General features: G+C 45.4%; 1 protein-coding gene and 1 pseudogene across 4 annotated transcripts in view; both read left to right on the plus strand.

The window, feature by feature from the left end:
• Nucleotides 1-2275: 2275 nt before the first annotated feature.
• LOC123810312 lies at nt 2276-3243 on the plus strand (annotated as a pseudogene).
• A 1910-nt stretch (nt 3244-5153) lies between these two features.
• MGAT5 (alpha-1,6-mannosylglycoprotein 6-beta-N-acetylglucosaminyltransferase) overlaps nt 5154-19830 on the plus strand; it is a 341618-nt gene continuing 326941 nt past the window's right edge. For all 4 annotated transcript variants that reach the window (XM_045825932.1, XM_045825930.1, XM_045825931.1 and 1 more), the window contains exon 1: nt 5154-5529. The gene's annotated coding sequence lies outside the window, so the exon portion shown is untranslated. The remainder of the gene's footprint in view (nt 5530-19830) is intronic.

Raw genomic sequence — 19830 nt, forward strand, 5'->3', positions numbered from 1 at the left:
AAGGAAAATGTACAGGGAACCAATAGTGATGGGAAAGAAACTGGGATTCAAATCAACAGTATGGACCAGAAGGAAGAAAGAAACATTCAACCAGAAAAGAATGAAGAAACAAGAATTCAGAAAAAATGAGGAGAGGCTTAAGAACCTCCAGGACATCTTTAAATGTTCCAACATCCAAATTGTAGGGGGTGCCAGAAGGAGAAGAGGAAGAGCGAGAAATTGAAAACTTATTTGAACAAATAATAAAGGAGAACTTCCCAAATCTGGCAAAAGAAACAGACTTCCGGGAAGTCCAGGAAGCTCAGAGAGTCCCAAAGAAGTTGGACCCAAGGAGGAACACACCAGGAACATTACAATTACATTAGCCAAGATTAAAGAGAAGGAGAGAATCTTAGAAGCAGCAAGAGAAAAGGAGACAGTCACCCACAAAGGAGTTCCCATCAGACTGTCAGCTGATTTCTCAAAAGAGACCTTACAGGGAGAAAGGGGCTGGCAAGAAGTATTCCAAGTCATGAAAGTCAAGGACCTATATCCAAGATTACTCTATCCAGCAAAGCTTTCATTTAGAATGGAAGGGTAGATAAGGTGCTTCTCAGATAAGGTCAAGTTAAAGGAGTTCATCATCCCCAAGCCCTTATTATATGAAATGTTAGAGGGATTTATCTAAGAAAAAGAAGAAAAAAACATGAACAGTAAAATGACAGCAAACTCACAGTTATTAACAACCACACCTAAAACAAAAACAAAAGCAAACTAAGCAAACAAATAGAATAGGAACAGAATCACAGAAATGGAGATCACATAGAGGGTTATCAACAGGAGAGTGGGGGGAGGGAAGGTACAGAGAATAAGTAACATAAATGATAGGTCGAAAATAGACAGGGGGAGGTTAAGAATGGAATAGGAAATGTAGAAGCCAAAGAACTTGTATGTATGACCCATGGACATGAACTAAAGGGCGGTGGGCGGGGGGGTGGATATAAGTGGGAGGGGATGTGCAGGGCAGAGGGGAATAAAGGGGGGGGAATGAGACAACTGTAATAGCATAATCAATAAAATATATTGAAAAAACAAACCAACAAAGAGACCTGCCTCAAAACTGAATTACCTGGTCCTAGTTTTATAAGATATACATGCATAATTTTTATTCTGTTGCTTATAATTTTCCTATAATTTGAATAGGTCAAGAAATGTGGTTTATGTATAGTACCTGAAATATCCTCTTTAGTTTTTAGTGTAGTCTTCAGAGTAGTGTCTGCCCTGCCCTTCATTTCTTCCAGGTTTCCTGGGGGTGGCCAGCAGAGTATAGTAGAAAGATTTTGAGCTGTGGAGTCAGGAAGACTTTGAAGTCCATACTAGATCTGGTCCTAAAAATAACAGTGTTATTGGTGGGCATATTACCTAACTTTTTGAAGTTGTGGCTTCTTCTTCTTCTTTAAAAATGAGTGTAGTAAAATCTGCTTTGTGAGTTGTTATAAGGATGAACATAATTCACATAGAGCTTAGCAAGAGAGGCTGAAAAACAATGGACTTGATTGTGTGGGCAGAGTTGTGCCCTCAAAGTTTGTAATAGAGCAATTATCTGAAGTTTGGCACTTGAAATAAGCATGGGAATCAAAGGTACAGACTTAGCTACACCAACAGACACTGTTGTGTTGCTGTGAAGTTACCCCAGACACCTTTCTTCTATTAACTGAATACTGTGGTTCATGAGGGATAGAAATGCTAAAAAATGAGTCACAGTTCACCGGGAAAGCATGACCTGGACCAGCAGCTGCCAGGGCTTTCACTATTGAAATCCCACTGTGCTATTTTCTTATACTCTAAGTTTGTAATGAGTTCCCTCCTGAGAGGACATGATGAAATATACAACTCCGTTCCAGTAAGCATCTTTATGTCTATAAGCAGAATCCTTTAGCAATTATTACTATAAATTAAAATCTTAATTCTAGAACAGATTTGGTAGGGGCTGCAAGGAGGCATCGGTCTTTGGTGGAGTTATCCTGGCTGAGTGAGGGGTCCAGGCTCAGGCTTCAGAGTTGGTGGGGGTGTCATTACCACGTGTGGCCTGCAAGCAAGGTGCACAGGCTAACATGGGTCTGATCTTTCCTGAATCAGGAAGAAGACACGTTGGACTTCGTGGACTGATGATTCTGAGGTAGCCTTCTGTAAGGACCACAGCTTGATATTCAATGTCTGCCCAGCGGTGCAGCTTTGGAGGACGGTATCAAAAAACTGATGCTTCCTTGAATTTGCTTCTGTGTTCGCTTCATCAATGTCTCTCATATTAAATATCTTATGACGGATGCTTGAATATTTTGGTTTCTCATGGACCAGGGTTTGCAGATTTGGGAAAATAAAGGCTATGGATTGGCTTGGAGTACTGTTTGTATTATTTGAAAACTTATTCCTTTAAAATATTGTCCCAGGCCTGATTTAGACTTGATCCTGAATCCGAAGACTATAGTAGCTATGGATTTGTCATTTTATCTTTTGCTGATACTTTGTGTGTGGCAAATGATGAATTCAGCTACCTCAACTTTTGAAATAGTATATGACAAAATGAGGCAGATGAGCCCTGGCTGGTGTGGCTCAGTGTGCATTGAACGCTGGCCCATGAACCAAAAAGTTGCAGGTTGGATTCCCAGACAGGGCACATGACTGGGTTGTGGGCCAGGTCCCAAGCATGGATACATGAAAGGCAACCACACACTGATGTTTCTCTCCCTCTCTTTCTCACTCTCTTCCCCTCTGTCTATAAATAGATAAGATCTTTAAAAAATGAGGAAGATGAGAAAAGAGACTTTTCTATCCTTTGCAATTACTTTGGGATCCACTGTCACCTGCTCTAAGACATAATAAACCAATGAAAATGCTCAGCCTATAAATGATGCTACAATGAAAAAAATAGCTGCTTTTGAAGATGAACTAACTTTTCTTTACTCTCAGATTGCTGTGATTGTGGAAGTGCAGGAACTGAAAAGCAGTGCAAATTCTGGCTCCTTTGACTCGAATGATGGGCCTGGTGGTTTGGGACAAGTGCTATCATCAGGGACTGCTCTACTGAATGTTAAACCAGATCTATTTTCAAATTCAGTGCTTTCTTCTCCTTCTCCTCCACCCCCTCAGTTTTCTTCTCTACAGTCTCTACATTCTCCTCTTGTATAGCCAGGATTTAATAATATTTGCAACACAGATAATTCAGCAACTGAAATGAAAAAAAGAGCACCCAGGTGCTACTAAGACCAATTATAATTGTCATTCAAAAAAACAAAAAAAATAAGGATGTTTCAAACATGTTGTGCCCAATTAGGGCACAAGTATATTATTCATGCAAATAAATAGTATGTCTATAATACAAACATATTTGTATTATGTGAAATACATATGTGTGAATATATGAATATTATAGCCTTATACTTTATACATACATACATATACATTCACTAAAAATATCCTGAGATAATCATCTGTAATATCCTCTATAGCAGTTTGTCTGGGAAGTATAAATGATTGATGTCTTTCAGAAATTTCTAGGCAACCAGGTGGTACAATTATTAACCATTCTTGGGGACTTGGCTTCAAAGCAAATCAATTAGGATTAGAATCTGTACCATTCGTGTCCAAAACACAGAAAATCTTGACCACCAGATGTCACCATTCTTCTATTTCCCCTCCCAGTGCCAGAAGAGGGGTTGAGATGTTTTTTCCTCCAAGGGACTGAGGTAAATAGGTGCCTCTCAATATGCCTGGATTTCATCAAAAGGACTTATTAAGAGGAATTGTCCTGCCCATGGAGATTTCCTTGTGGTTATTGAGCATCACCTGGACAGTTTTTGACTGCTAAGGATCCAGCACCCTGTGGCTGATAATTTGGGGCTCATCTGGTCAGAAAATGTTAAAGCCATTTCCTCCAGCTTGAAGTTAAAGCTAGGACTGACCTACTGTGCCTAGAGCCAGCGTGACACAAGAGAGGCCACAGGGTGTTTTCTATTAAGATACTGGAGTCAGGGGACCTCCCTAACTAGCTGGGTGGCCCAAGAGCTCACAAAATGAGGGAGAAGGACTAAGTCATTTCTAGGGTCCCCAAATTCCACGATTCTTTGTTTTTAAATGTCTCTGTTTGGAGGGTGGGCAGCAGGATGGTGTGATCTAAGTTCAAGAATGAAGATCCCAGGGAGGACAGTGAAATGGGGATGGAGAAATCCTGCAGGCAACAGAAGGTGAAGTTGATCATAAACTCTCCTATTCCAGACATAGTTACTGGTTCCATAGTCTGGAACTTGCTGGGGTTATGAACCTTGTCATTTTCACCCCTAAGTACCCACTAGGTCACTCTCCTTGCATTCTAATACTACTTAACAAGGATCTATAATGCTTAATGATGTTAATATACATATTCTCTCTCCCAGGGCTTGGCTGGATTTAATGACCTGTCAGTCAATGTTCTTTGAGGTGCCTTCAGGGCATGGGATGCATTTTATTTCTTTTTGAATTTACAACAGTACAATGTTCAGTTAGCCTATCTGCAGTGTTCATAAAATACAGAGGCGGTTGGGGGAAGAGAAAGAGAAATGGAATTCATTTATTGAACATCTACTATGTGCTAGGTATTGCTAAATACATATATTCTAATTTATCTTCAAAATAACCTCATGAAGCAACATTAATTATGCTCATAGATAAGGAAGTTAAATTCATATGGTTAAGTGGCTTGCCCATGGTCACAAAAACCAGGTGGCAGAAACTCAGACTGCTTCATATAGCCCATTCTATGAGGGAGGAAAGGCTCAGGGCATGTTTGAGATGGTTGAGCTCCAAGTCCCCTAACAGGGTTTCATAGCTGGAAGGGACCTGCTGCTTAGAGACCTGGACTGCGCCACTGTGGAGGATGCAGTGCTGATATGGCAGTGCTGATATGACCTTGCTAGTCAGTGCCCCGACCTTGCTAGAATATTATTTATGGCCGGGATCAAACTATCTCTCTCGCTTGTTTCTCCTTTAGGGCTGCGGAATGGTACGGTTGGTAGAAGTCCTCTAAAACAGGGTTTGGTAGTTTGTAGACGGTCCCTAAGAGGCTAGGGCGTTCCGAATTGGCTGAGCGCTCCGCCAGGGAGGGCGGGGAGTTTGCCGAACGTCCCTGGCCGGAATCCCTGCCTTCCAGAGACGAGAGCCCAGAAGCGGGGAGAAGTTGGAGAGGTCGGGTAAGGGAGGGTTGGTAGAAATTGCACAGACTCCAGCCCTGGTCGGTTGACCTCCCGAGGAGTGCCTTTGCTGCGTCCCGGCCAAGTGTGGACGCGCCGTGCGCGGCCCGGCCAAGGCTGGGAGTTTGCAGACCGTCCCTGCCGCGACCAGCGCGGCGGCGGCCCTGCGGCTCCCGCTGCAGCCGCGGTGGCCCCGGGCAGGATACAGCCCTGGTAGCCGCGCCGCAGGCTTGAGGTACCGCAAATCCTGCCCTGCTGCGCCTTGGGACCCGTCGGGACGGTGACTGGCAGGCTCTTCTGGTTTCTGCTGCTGCCCGACAAGGAGGTGAGAGCCACTGGGTCGGGGCTATCGCGTCGAAACTCTCCATCCCCGCGGGAAGATGCACGCTGAGAGGACCGTGAAGGGCGCAAGGAGCTGGGTGCGGGCAGGGAGAGCCGGTACCGAGGGTGGCGCAGTCTGGGGCTTTCACGCGCCTCCCCTCTGCTGTCTGCGTGGGTGCCCCGGTCGTGGTCGCTCTGCTGGACCCACGAGTGCAGCCGCGGACGCGCCTTGAGGCGCCCACCTGCCTGTTGGCAGCAGGTACCCAGGGAAGGCTGCAGGCCCCCAGGACCCGTGAGGAGGCGGTTTGTTGGCTTTTGAAGGGACTGTCCAGAGGAGGCTTCGGCTTTGCGGGCTGGGGACGAGCGGCTGAGGTTGGCAGATGGGCGCTCAGTCCGCGGAGGAGCTTCGGTGGGGTCATGCTGGGGCTGTGGGCCGGTCTGAGGTACCCCGGACCTGGGCGAGCAGGGCGGGCTCAGTCACCCGCCGGTGAGTAGAAAGAGGAAGGAGGCTGGCCCAGGGCCTCAGGGGGACAGAGATGCGGTGCGCGGTCGCTCTAGTCTGGGTGACCAGGGAAATCCGACGGTGCCCTCCACCCCTTGGGGATGCCTGTTGGCCCGCGATCCCGTCGGCCGGAGAGGCTACCGGGAGCGCTGAGTCCACACCCGCGCCCACACTCCCCGAGAGCATGCTCAGTGCGGCCCTGGGAACTTCCTGCTGAGTCTCGAGTGGCCCCGGCCCCCTCACGGCCCACTGCTCCCAAAGTTGGGGGCGGCGTAGGGGCTCGAGGGAGGGCGCGGAGCCTGCCTGTCGCCCTTTGGCGTTCTTGTTCCCTGCATCGCCCCTGCGGGACCCCAGAGCTTCTGCCCTACGCTGTCCCCGCTGCTGGGAACAGAGGCGTGGATGTCACCCACCCCCGCTCCCCAAGGCCAGGTCCGAGGCCGGGTGGCCAGAGGCCTGGCGGTGGGGCTGCCTGCCGGGTAGACCCGCTTGCGATGCGCTCGCCGCGCGCACGGACCCTGTGCAGTAAGCAGACTGAGTGGAAGGGGGTGTGTGAGCACTGGGCTCTTGGCGCACACACTCGCTGTCACGCACAAAGCCTTGGTTTCATAGCTTTCGAGCAGTGGAAGGAAGAGGTGCCACTTGCATTGTCCAGCTGCTTTTGGAGCACAAACAGAGTGCTCGGTGCCTGGGGGATTCTGGAACCAGCGGACGTTTTCGGTTTTCAGAGATGCCCCAAGTGAATTCTAGGCCCCGGTACTCCTGGCACTTACTGTTAGGCCCTGCCCTGGGCGGACACTGCTGCCTGCACTTGGCTCTGGTAGCCCAGTTAGAGAAGATTGGGCACTTAGGCGGCTGAGAAGTTGGGGTGGAGAAAGCTGAGGTTTGTGTGGGGTTCGGGTGGGATGGCAACACTGCACTTGGAAACATTCGAATCCAAGTGTTTGAGGCAGGATCTCATTCTAAAGAGACAAGTGGGAAGCTGATACCCCTTCACCCAACTCCCCCCAACGCTTCTTTATTGTCAGGACCTGAGACACTTGGTTGGTTTTTAACTCTTGAGAGAGGAACAACCCCCCCCCCGCCGCCCTCCCCGTGTTAGTCACTGTGCAACTCACACCCTAAGCCTTGACCTAGGGTCAGAACTCTCTTGTTTTTGACTTGAGAAAAATCATCAAACAGATTTTCATGATGGAGAAGGCATCACAGGTCTGTCTAGATAAATGAATGTTCACCCCCACCTCCCCACCCTTCCTGTTTTCCTACAAATTGTTTTTGCTGTTACTGTTCAGGGCTGAGATAGGGACCCTAATTTTTATTGCTGTTAGGATGAGAGAAAAACTCCCCTGTCCAGAGATCTTTTAAGTTTTTGCCAGTTATCAGTGTGATGCTCATGTTGTCGACCTGAAATGCAGAGGCCTAAGAAATGAGGTGATGGGAGAGGAAGGGGAAGAGGTGGTGACCTTTTGCCCCTTTTAGGGACTGAGAGAAGAAGAGAAGGAAGCTGCTTTGCTGGACACCAGACTTTTCCTTTTCTCTCCTTTGTGCCAACTTGCCTTCCTGGGTCTGGGAGACTTGTGACTGGAGTCACTAGGGGAAAGGATTCTGCAGTCCTGGTTTTGAGCTTCACAGGGCTTGCACCTGCACAGGCGGCACTGGTTGGTTTTAAGGCAGACAGCAACCGCAGCAGGACTGAAGGTCTCGCCCAGATCTGCTAGTGGCATCTGTGTGTTTCAGCCAATGCTGCAAAGCTGCTCATGGGCTTTTGAATCTTCTCAGGAGTGCGCATTTCAAGTGCTTTGTGTTTGGAAGTGTGAATACAGTACTCATTTATATATAGTCACACATCCCTATAGGTTTTATAAAGAAGCATGGGCATATGTAAGTGCATATGCAGTGTTCTTTGGTAGCATCTTGGAGCTGGAAAGAACCTCAGGAGATCATAGCAATTCAAATTTTCTCCCTTGCCATTCAGTTTCCTCAGTTTAAAAATAACCAACCAGCCTGCTGCCCAGCTGGCTTTCCAAAGCATTTGATGCCATAGTCCCCCTGTGACCCTAGCCAAAGGGAAGGCCTTTGGCTTCTCTGAAAAGTGTGACTCCTCAGGATCTGGTCTCTAACATTGGACATGACTTTTCCTGATTCTCCACAGGGCTTGGGATCTAAGTCATTGCAGAGTCACTCTCAGATTTTGGCAGGGGATAAGTGACCAGTGCCCCCTGCAGCAATGTCTAGAAAATTGCAAAGAGCAGTCAGTCATCAGTAAGTAGGATGTGAGTTGGAAAGTTTGGGCCCTTTCATACTCTGTGGTCATCTGAGGAGGTAGTTGCTCTGCGCCTTCCCAAGAGAGTGGGGATTCATTTTCACCCCCTTCTCCATGTGTATCTTGGCCTACTGGCTCTAGGAAGATGGGGTGGTGGTTGGGGATGGTGGTCTGTATTGGTGTTGTTACTGTAGGTCTCAGGAAAGCATGTGCTATCAGGAGTATTGTCTTTGGGGGTTTGTTACTGTGGATGTCAGAGTTTGGGGGAGGATGCTGGTGTCAGGTGAATAGTTAACAGAGAGTTTTGGCTAAAGGAAGGTGTATGTGTTCCTGAATTCAGGTACTTAACAACAAAGAAAAGAGGAAATCATTTTATATCTGGGGAGAGGGCCACACGGGTGACAGTTGAGAGGTTTGGTCAGAAACATTTGGTGCTTATCAGTGCCATCTTTACTAGGCTGCCTTCAAAGTTCCTACTTGCTTTGAAGTGTAGAATCCTTCCTAATATCCAGAGTATAGCCATACTTTTAATTTTCTGTTTGAAATTGAGTAAAGATCTCCCCATCTCCTTAAAGTTTCTAATGTAAGCCATGTGCCCCTATCCTCTTGTATCCCGTGTCAACACCAAAAATCCAAGCACAGTCATGGTGGCCTGTGTGCCCCTGCAGGCAGACTCGAGTGTGTAGTGTGTGGCACACACACTTAGTGTGTATATTTAGTGTTCAGCCATGCTGTGTGCTGGTGCTGAGTGTAAAGATGTCCTTTTTCAAAATTACCTCCTCACTTTTAATTTGTCTGACCTTCTGTTTCAGTGTGTCAGTGCAGACTAATAGCTCTTGGGAGGCTGCCAAGGTGGGTCCCTGGAGCCTTAGTACTGTGACCATGTTTTCAGCTGAAAGAGTTGGGACTTGAGCTGTGTTTGCCCACTTGCGCTGTTTTATTTGTTTGTTTGTTTTTTTGTTTTTTCATTGCCACAATTAAATGCATCCTTCCCCGACTTTGTCACATTTGGAAGGCTATATGTGTGCATGAGAGGGTTTGGAGGAATCACTCTATTTCTTTGAAATCCCACAGGGCTCTTTTCTGAACATATGACCTTCTGAAAAGAAACCAGGACTTTCTTCTGGGCTCTTTTGCCTCAAAAGTCAGGAGAGGCAAACGGGGTAAGCTCTCATGGCTGGATTCGGTAGGTGCAGTTCTCCCTGTAAATTGGCACCCCCACTGCCACACCTGCGTTTCTGCCTTCTGGATCTTGGCCCCAGGTGGGGCGCTGTCCTAGGGTGGGTAAGGGGTATTTCTCCACCTTGTTGCCCATGAACTCAGGAGTGGCATTATCTAAGTATTTTATTAGTTGTAAGAGTTAAGTACCAGTTTTTGCAATTTAGTTAACTTATAAAAACGTCAGTACTTCAAGGTTATCCCTAGAATAATAACGACCTCACTTATTTGCATCCGTCTATGATTTTTGTGGCTGGCCCTTGAGGGAATGTGTGCTGCCCACCCGCTTCTATCTAACCGCCTCTTAGTGTTGTAGTTCTGAGGAGAGATGGCTTTTATGTCCTGTCATGCTGGTCAGATGCTTTTTATAAATATCCTGCACGGCACAGTCTTCTACTGTGATAGTGTAGATCTCTTTCTTGGCTCAGGCCACGTTTGGGAGTGTGTTGTGTTGGTGATCAGTGTAGTGACTGCATGTCTTGGTGGAGAAATTTCAAGAATAGATGGGTGAGAAAATAGGGATGGTGATGAAAAAACCCTATCTTCTATATTTGACAGCATCACAAATTTTGTATTTCATTTACTCCCCACCTCAGCACTGAAGTAGATACTAATGTCATTCCCAGTTTGTACATAGAGACTGATCATTAGGAGTTCGTGAAACCTGGTCAAGGTTACACATGGCAAGTGGCAGAGTGTGGATTCGCATCCCCATGGTCTGGCTCAGGGCCTGTGTGAGCTGGACTGTGCTTAGTTGTTAAGGCTAGGAACCTCACCCTCTCCTCTATTAGCCAGCACCTTCTTTCCAACCAAAGCCAAGAGAAGTCTTAAGACACTTCGGGGCTGGAAGAGACTTCAGGAAGATCCCTCTGGATCCTTATCCTTCTAGCTGATGTCGAGGAGGTGCAGAGGTAGAAAACTTTCTCTGAGTCTCACCAGCAGAAATCAGTGGGAAGGCTGGCTCTCAATTCTGACTCTTGGTCCCACGGGAACAGTTGGTAGCAAAGGGTAACAGGTATGGCCTGCTGTGCTTGTAGCTTTGATCAGGGAGGAGAATGTGAAGGTATTTTGGTATCTGCCCCTCCCACTCCTAGACCCAACCCTTCTGTGCGCTTACGTCCCCCTTAACCTTGGACTCTGGTGGTGAGCCAATGGGTGTGTTCCGGTTCCTTCACTGTCCCCAAATGGGAGAATCTAAGCATGCCTTTAGTTGCATGTTCCCCTTTTTATGCCACCTTTTGAGTTTGACATCTTAAGAAGGTAGCCTGGGACGGACTCGACATTGCACTCTGAGATTCTTATTTTCTCTTTCTCTGTCTCTGTCTTAGGGCTTAGGGCCCCTTTCAGCATGGATTTCTGCTCTTCAGGTGCATGGGTGACCTAGCAGAGGTGGCAGGGCTGTTTCTTTTGTTTTTTTTTCTCTTTCCCTTTTTATTGAATTTATTGGGGTGATTCTGGTTAACAAAATCATACAGGTTTCAGGTGCACAATTGTACAAATCATCTGTTTGCTGTCTTGCATATTCACCACCCCAAGTCAAGTCTCTGTGACCATCACCATTTAACTCCCTATATTTCCCCCCTCGCCCCCCCACCCCTAATCACCACGCTGTTGTCTGTTGTCTGTAAAGACTATTTCTTAACAGCAATAAAGGGCTGGTGAGGACATTCCCACAGTGTATGTGGAATCCTAGAAAGATTGCTGAATGTAAAAGGTCTCTCTGACCACTGGGGTCTTACTGTTTTGTGGACTTTTCCTGTTTGGCATACAAGGAGCACCGTTTCCTTTCATTTTGTTCCTTGCCTAGGATCAGGATTGTGTCAGGCACATCAGTGCTCTCACTTGATTCTGATTCTGATCCTGCAGGTTTCTGGTACTAAATAGTCCTTAGCTGCTCACAGACTTTGAGGTCTAGGCCTGTGCAGGGCCCACACAGAAGGGTTAAGTTCAGTTATAAGGCAGTATGCAGATGAAGAACACATTCATTCAGCCCAGATGACTTCTCAGGGCCTTAGTTCTTGTGTTGAAAAGTAACGTGAGTGAATGAGCTTTCCAAAGTTCTGTTCAGTCCTAATGCTGTATAATCCTATATATGTAGCAAAGAAGGTGTAGAATAAGGAAATAAAACTGCTTTATTGAAAAGGAAAAAACATTCAGGAAAAACTCAAGTAGTTTTTGCCTTTGCTGGCAGACTATATAGTACATAGGTCAAATACTTACCTAAGGAAAACCAGCCCTCCATTTATTGCTATCTTTTGGGATGTTTAGTTTTGAATGTTTTGAGTGTTTGGAAATAAGAAGTCAGGTGCCTGACTTCTCAGCCAAGAAATAACTTACTCCCCGTAGTGAAGCTATTTTTCCCCTTGGGATATGCAGATTCAGAGTGGAAGATGGCGAGGGGCAGGAGTGTGGGGTGTGCGGGGCAGGGACAGCGCCCTGGGGAGCGTGGCCAGGTGTTCACGCTGTGGCGGGCTGCACCTAGTTCTGTTTGCATACTGTTACCACTTCGGAAACCACTTGGAAAGAACAGGGACTTTGATATCTATCTCCTTGCAGCTGCTTTTTTTTTTTCCCAAGGCCAATTTTTTATTTACTAGTGTTCATGCCAGTGAGAAGTTTCCTAAATTACCAATTCCTTCTTTTACGTATCTTTAGAAAAGCAACCTCTCTGCCTCATGCTAAGCATGATCTTTCTGTTTTCTTAGGACTACATTTCAGTTTGGCGTACTTCCGTCACCCTGCCTCCTGGAATTGTTCAGAGCCACCTAGGTTAGAGGCAGCACCAAGTGGGGTTTGGAGAGGAAAGGACACTTTCCTTCTCCCATCTCCCCAATAATAATGTTCCTCATGTGAAGACTCCCCAGTCTTCTGTGAGACCTTTGCCAAAACAGCCTCAAGGTCCTCTGTCCATCTGGATGGCCTTTCCTCTTTAACAAAGTTCTCAGCTCCAGTGACTAAGAATGGTACATTTCCCCCTCATCCCCTCTTGTGATTTCTATTGTGCTTGCTCCATTTAAAGGTGACACTGTTCTGTGGGTCATCTCTCACTGTATGTTATATATGCAGTTCTCTTGAGTAAATGTTAACAACTTCCTTCTATATGTTCACTGTTACTTATTTGCTATTCTGATGTCCATTGAGCTCCAGAGAAGGAAAGTTTCTGCCCCCCACCCACGTTGCTTAAAAAAAGAAATCTAGCCCTGACTGGTGTGGCTTAATTGATTGGGCATTGTCCTGCAAAGCAAAAGGTCACAAGGTCGAAGATTCCCAGTCAGGGGACATGTGTGGACTGCAGGTTCGGTAGCGGTGTGTGCCAGAGGCAGCCGATCAGTGTTTCTCTCCCTCTCTTTCTCCTTTCCTTCTCCTCTCTCTAAAAATAAATAAATAAAATCTTTAAATAAATGAAAACATCTGGCCCCAAGGATTTCTCAGGAAGGAGTATATAGCTCTAGTAGGCACAGCTGGAAGCCCCATTGCCTTGTACAGGACATGACCCCTGACCACATGATCAGCTGGGCAGCGTGGCATTTACTGAGGGTAAACTACGACTGGGGCAGGCGAGGCCTCTTCGCAGCAGGCTGGCTGTCTACCTGTAGTGTTCTGTGATTCCGGTCTCTCTCCTGTCAAATGAGGCATCCCAGCTTCTCCTACAGCTGTGGGATTCTACTGGTATTCTTCTTGGCTGAGCTCAGCCGACTCATCTGCTCTAATTTCTTTAACCTGTCCTTTAAGAATATTCTTAGGTGTGCTTCTACTCTTGAAGGAAGTACTATTTGGTTGTGTCTGTTTAGAGTTCTGTTTTTTAAATCAATGGACCTGTGGTAGACAGTTTGTCTTTTCTCCCTCACCATGGGTGTAATTCATGGGCTCCTGGAGCCAAGGAAATTGGGACTTGGTGTGTTAGTGAATGAGTGAGTGTGTGTGTGTGTCCATTTTCAAGCAGCGCTAGGGCTTGTTACCTTATTGTCCTGTCATCTATGAAAAGAAGTAGGATCGATCCGAGTTGGCGCTGCAGATCTGGAGTGGCCGTCAGTTAAATGAAGTCCCTGCAGAGTTTCTGTGGAAGGATTTTGGTGGTATGGCTTTCCGCCTAGTGCATGCTTGGAGATGGTACGGGTCGTGCTTTTCCTGTGCTTTCTACAGACTGCAGCAAAGGTTTTTTCAGTCACGAGTTGCTTATTCTATCATACTGCCTTTTGTCTAATTGCCACTATAACTGGAATCAGATACAGCTTTCCTTTTCTCATGCCACTCCTGGTTAGTGTTCTCCAGGTTCCAGACTTTCTTCCTCCCAGTCTAGAGGCTTCAAGAGAGACTTTTCTGTTTCTTCAGTGTCCATCTTTAGGATAAAGATTACAAAATTATGTAATCGTTCTGTTATTGCTATAACAAATAACCACAGCCTTAGTGGCTTAAAGCAACACAAATGTATTAGTTTATAACTTTGTAGGTCAGATATCCAGCATGAATATCACTGGCTAAGATCAAGGTATCTGTTCCTTTTGGGAGCTCCTGGGAGGATCCGTTTCCTTGCCTTTCCCAGCTTCTGGAGACCATGCACGTTGGTAGGCTTGTGCGTCCTTCCTCCGGCATTAGTGTTGAGCCGAGTCCTTGTCCATCTGTCATCAGGTTGGGGCTTTGACCACAGCTGGGAAAGGTTCTCTGATTTTTTTTCCTTTTCTGCCCTGGTTTATTACTTAGAAATTAAACAATGATAATTATAATAAATGTATAATTTACAAAAGCCCTGTGTTTGTTCATAGGATTTATACCTACAAGCATTACAGTACATTCATCTGAAAGACTACAATCAGATGGATGTAGGAACGTGAATTGATTTGAAAGGATACTTATAGCCTGGGTATACGAGAAACAGTAAGTAGCTGTTACATAAATGAAGGCATAAATTTACATAAATATAAGGAACATTAAATTCTAGGAAAAGATTCTCCGATTTTGAGGATCTGTGTGATTAGATTGGGCCCACCCAGGTAATCCAGGATAATTTCATCTCAAACTCTTTAACCTAATCACATCTGTCTTGTAAGGTGAAGTATTCTTAGGTTCCAGAAATTGAACGTCTCTGGGGGCCACTCACCTGTCTCCCACAGTTCTCAGAACCTTTTTCAGAGAAATGGTTTCCTACTCTTTATGGAAAGTAACTGTTCCTTCCTATCGAAGAACTGTACTGTCACAGGAAATGTGCCTATTTCCTTGTTGTTCATATTTTTAAATTCAGTTGTATCTTAGTGTCTGCCAGGGATTGCATCCAGGATTTCCCTTTGGATACCAAGATTCTTGGAAGCTCCAATCCCTCACACAATATGGCTTAGTATTTGATAACCTACATCTGCATATAGGCTACAGCAGGGTGTGCCTACATATCACTTCATTAGCCTGGATTCAGTAGTGCTTGGTGTGTGGCATGTTCATGGTTTGGGTTTTTTTTGGAACTTCTTTCTGGGATTTTTTTTTTTAATTTCAATCTGCAGTTGGTAGAATCCATGGATTTAAAATCAGTGGATATGGAGGGCCAACTGTATATTCAAATAAACCATTTGCAAAACACAATATGTAAGGTTGGTGTTTAGTTGTAGCTAGACACTGAGCTACGCATGTTTACATGTTCCAGTTTATGTGACTGTCGGCAGTCCTGCTACTACAGTGAGGGAGCTGAGGTGCAGAAGAACCCTGCCCAGGGTCACGTAGCTGGAGCGGCGGAGTCGGGGTACAGATGTGGATCTCACTGGTTCCGGAAGCCCAGTCCTTTCACTCTGCCTTCTTGCCTCAGAAGTGATAATGGAAAAACAAAATGAGGAAGGCAATGGGAAATTTTAAAATAATGTGAAATCTCTCTGCTTCTGCCAAGGTGATGACAAATGATAAATATTGTCTGTGGTAGATTGATTCCACTAATGGCCCCAATTAATGGCCTCCCCAGTCCACACCCTTATTTATAACTCTTCAGCCCCATTCCTTGCCCTCCCCCACCACTGGGATTTGCCATGAGGCCTGCTCTAGCCAGTGGAATGTTAACACATGCCATGTAAACAGAGTTTGGAAGAGTCTAGGAGTTTCTAGTAGCCTTTTACACATCTGGGCTGCATGCAAACAGAGTTTAGAAGAGTCTATACACATCTGGGCTGTTCTTGTAGGTCCCTGCCACCACCCTGAGAATATGCACAGATTAGCCTGATGGAGAGGTCTGAGAAACACTTGGCAATGAGCCATGTTGTGTCAGCTGAGGCCATCCTTCAGCAGCCAGCCCCGACCTGAATTCTCCTAACATGTCCAGCCAGATCACCAGAACCACCAGCTGACCTGTAGTATTATGGAAATAATCGATGATTATTGTTTTAAGCCACTGACTTCTGGGGAAGTTTGTTATACAGCAGTTGCTAACTGATACATATCTTGCCAGATATTTAAATAGCACACAAAATATTTTAGTGTCCTTTTGAAAATCATTATGGACTACATGTAACTAAATAGTTTTTAAAAATATTTAATGTTTTTAAATATTTTTTCTTTCTTTAAATATATTTTATTGATTATGCTATTACAGTTGTCCCATTTCCCCCCTTCACTCCCCTCCACCCTGTACACCCTCTCCCACCCACATCCCCCACTTTAGTTCATGCCCATGGGTCGTATATATAAGTTCTTGGCTTCTACATTTCCCATACTATTCTTACCCTCCCCCTGTCTATTTTCTACATACTATCTATGCTACTTATTCTTTGTACCTTTTCCCCCTCTCTGCTCCTCCTGCTCCCCTGTTGAAAACCCTCTATGTGATCTCCATTTCTGTGATTCTGTTCCTGTTCTAGTTGTTTGCTTAGTTTGCTTTTGTTTCTGTTTTAGGTGTGGTTGTTAGTAACTGTGAGTTTGCTGTCTTTTTACTGTTCATGTTTTTTATCTTCTTTTTCTTAGATAAATCCCTTTAACATTTCATATAATAAGGGCTTGGTGATGATGAACTCCTTTAACTTGACCTTATCTGAGAAGCACTTTATCTGCCCTTCCATTCTAAATGAAAGCTTTGCTGGATAGAGTAATCTTGGATGTAGGTCCTTGACTTTCATGACTTGGAATACTTCTTGCCAGCCCCTTTTTCCCTGTAAGGTCTCTTTTGAGAAATCAGCTAACAAGTCTGATGGGAACTCCTTTGTGGGTGACTGTCTCCTTTTCTCTTGCTGCTTCTAAGATTCTCTCCTTCTCTTTAATCTTGGCTAATGTAATTGTAATGTTCCTGGTGTGTTCCTCCTTGGGTCCAATTTCTTTGGGACTCTCTGAGCTTCCTGGACTTCCTGGAAGTCTGTTTCTTTTGCCAGATTTGGGAAGTTCTCCTTTATTATTTGTTCAAATAAGTTTTCAATTTCTCGCTCTTCCTCTTCTCCTTCTGGCACCCCTACAATTTGGATGTTGGAACATTTAAAGATGTCCTGGAGGTTCTTAAGCCTCTCCTCATTTTTTTGAATTCTTGTTTCTTCATTCTTTTCTGGTTGAATGTTTCTTTCTTCCTTCTGGTCCACTCCATTGATTTGAGTCCCAGTTTCTTTCCCATCACTATTGGTTCCCTGTACATTTTCCTTTATTTCCCTTAGCATAGCCTTCATTTTTTCATCTAATTTGAGACCAGATTCAACCAATTCTGTGAGCATCCTGATGACTAGTGTTTTGAACTGTGCATCTGATAGTTTGGCTATCTCTTCATTGTTTAGTTGTATTTTTTCTGGAGCTTTGATTTCTTCTTTCATTTGGGCCATTTTTTTTGGTCTCAGGGCATCTGTTATGTAGAGAGGGGCAGAGCCTTAGGTGTTCACCCGGGCAGGGTAACCCACCTCGTTGGGTTGTGATGCTGTATGTGGGACGGGGGTCCAAGAGGGAACAGTGCCTCTTGCTCCGCTCTCTGCCAGTTTTCAGTCACTTCCCCAACTACCTACAAGCAAATTGGGCTCTTTTGGTGCTGATTCCCGGGTGGATGGGTTTGTGTACGTCCCAGGACCCTGTGGGTCTCTCCAACGAATTCTCTTGTGAGGCTGGGAGTTTCTCCTGGCACCTCAACCCCCACAGGTGTTTTCAGTGGGTGTTTTGAGGCTTTATTTCCTGGCGCTGGGACTCTGGGTTCTGCGGTTTCATTCCGCTCCCCAGTTTTGCCTGGTTTATCAGCACATGAATGCAGGACACCTTGCCGGCCAGCTAGATGCCTTCTGCACCACGCCCCTCCACAGTCCGCTGCCTCGCTGGGTCTGCCCACTGCTGTTTTGTGTGCCCAGGGTCTGCGAGTGGCCCTGCCACGACCCCTCTCATCCCGGCTCCCCAACTCCGCCCCTCCTACTGGTCTGGATGAATGTGTTCTCTTTAACTCCCTGGTTGTGGGACTTCCATACAGTTCAATTTTCTGTCATTACTGGTTGTTTTTTGTTTCTAAACTGTTGCTGTCCTTATTTTGGTTGTGCGAGGAGGCACAGTGTGTCTACCTACGCCTCCATCTTGGCCCGGAAGTCTAGTATTCTTTTAAGAATATACTTTAGGCTCGAGAACTTGCCCATTATGTCTATTCCTTCTCCTTTTTTTCTCAACATGAAACTCCTGTAAATTCTTATCAGTCTCAGTCAGAAGCAGACTTGTTTTCCTGTCTCAAGCTTTTTATTATTTCTAATAGAAATTTCTATCTCTATTATTTCTGAGGCAGTTGACTCAGAACTCACATATATGCAAGAAAAGTTCATGAAACAATACCTACCCTGCTACCTCTGATGTCCCCTCATGTTTTCTGTTCTATTTTATTTACTTAAAAATGCTGGTTGCCACTATGGCCTGTTACCCATTCCATAAATAAAGTTTTATCAGAACACAGCTACTTGTTCCCGTTTGTTCGTCAGTGTTGTTCACAGCTGCCCTCAGGTTACCGTGGCAGAGTGGTGTGACTGTGACTGAGCTGATCTGGCCTACAAGCCTGAAGTGCTTACTTGTCCCCAGCTCTTGAAGAAAATGTTCTGACCCTTGCGCTCAGTTGATTTCATAACCCATCAGTTGGTTGGGACCCTGCATTTAGAAGACTGAGTGACTGTTAGTTTTTGTGATATTCCTATGGAAATTAGAGTAAGTAAATCTGACAGATGTGAAACTAACCCTTTTCCTGCTAACAATTCCATTTTTGCTATATAACATTATACCTAATTGGCTTATATAGGAAACTTTCCAAGCAATTCTAAAATGTTTCATTTTAAATAGTATTACCTCTGCCCCGCCCTCCCCACTATTTTTTCTTTCTAATTTAAATGAGGCTCTCGTGGAAACTAGCTGGAATTAACACGGACCAAATGCCATTCAAGTGCTCCTTATTTATTCATTAGATTCCAGCAATGTCTTTTTTTGTGATATAATGGGTCCATTAGTGGAAGAGGTAGGAAGACTGTGACCTTGGCTTTTACAACACTGGCCTGGCAACTGGTCCTTATTGCCATACTTCTGAATGAGGTGGTATTATTTCTGAGCATTAGTAAGATTTAGAGACATTAAAATCATGGACTTCCAGTGTTAGAAAGACTTTGGAAAACAATTTTTTTTTTCACTCAGACCTATTTGGGCCCTTAAGACCAAATTTCTCCACTACTTAAATTTTCCAAGCCTGTCAGGAAAGGGCAACATTGTTATTTACGTGTTGTGGCCAATGAGATTGAAGGAAGGGAGCTGGGGCAGAAGAGGCTTTGGAATGATCTGGGTGTCTCTAGAATCTGAAATGCCAGGTGAGGAATGATCACTGGTCCTTTTATTTATTGGCAGTGAGAACGGAATGAAAATAAATGGGCTCCAAGTATAGCACGAAGAACCTAGGTACAACCTAAGAAACGTCCCCCAAATATGGTAAGTTCTGTGCATTAGAACAGGTTCTCCTGAGCATTTTTGATGTTAACTGCCCCACTCAGTTTAGGTGGGTGGCCATCTCTGCAGGTGGTTCCATGCCTGTAATTAATAAGGACTCCTCCAGGTGCTTGCACCAGAAACTGCCAGAGCTCACTTCAAACAAATGTGGATAATTTCCATTATGACTGTGGGAGCAGGAGCCGGGAGCTGCCTGCAGCCTGGAGTGAGGTCTCTGGGAGACCTAGGGGCCCCCCTTTGCTTCTTCTCCACCTCCATTTGTCTTCTGGCTGCCTCCGTCTGCTTTTCTTGTTCCAAGGGCAGAACTGTGGGGAAGGGCACTTTTTACTGGGAAAGCCACCCAGGAAGACGGATCTTGCTCTTGTAATGCCGCTTCCAGTTTCCTGGGAAGTATCCCTTCAGTGGCCCAGCTTGATATCACCCAGAGGTGGGCA

Source organism: Phyllostomus hastatus, unplaced genomic scaffold, assembly GCF_019186645.2.
Source record: "Phyllostomus hastatus isolate PE091 unplaced genomic scaffold, TTU_PhHast_1.1 phas_scaffold_60, whole genome shotgun sequence".
In the NCBI taxonomy this organism is placed as follows: domain Eukaryota; kingdom Metazoa; phylum Chordata; class Mammalia; order Chiroptera; family Phyllostomidae; genus Phyllostomus; species Phyllostomus hastatus.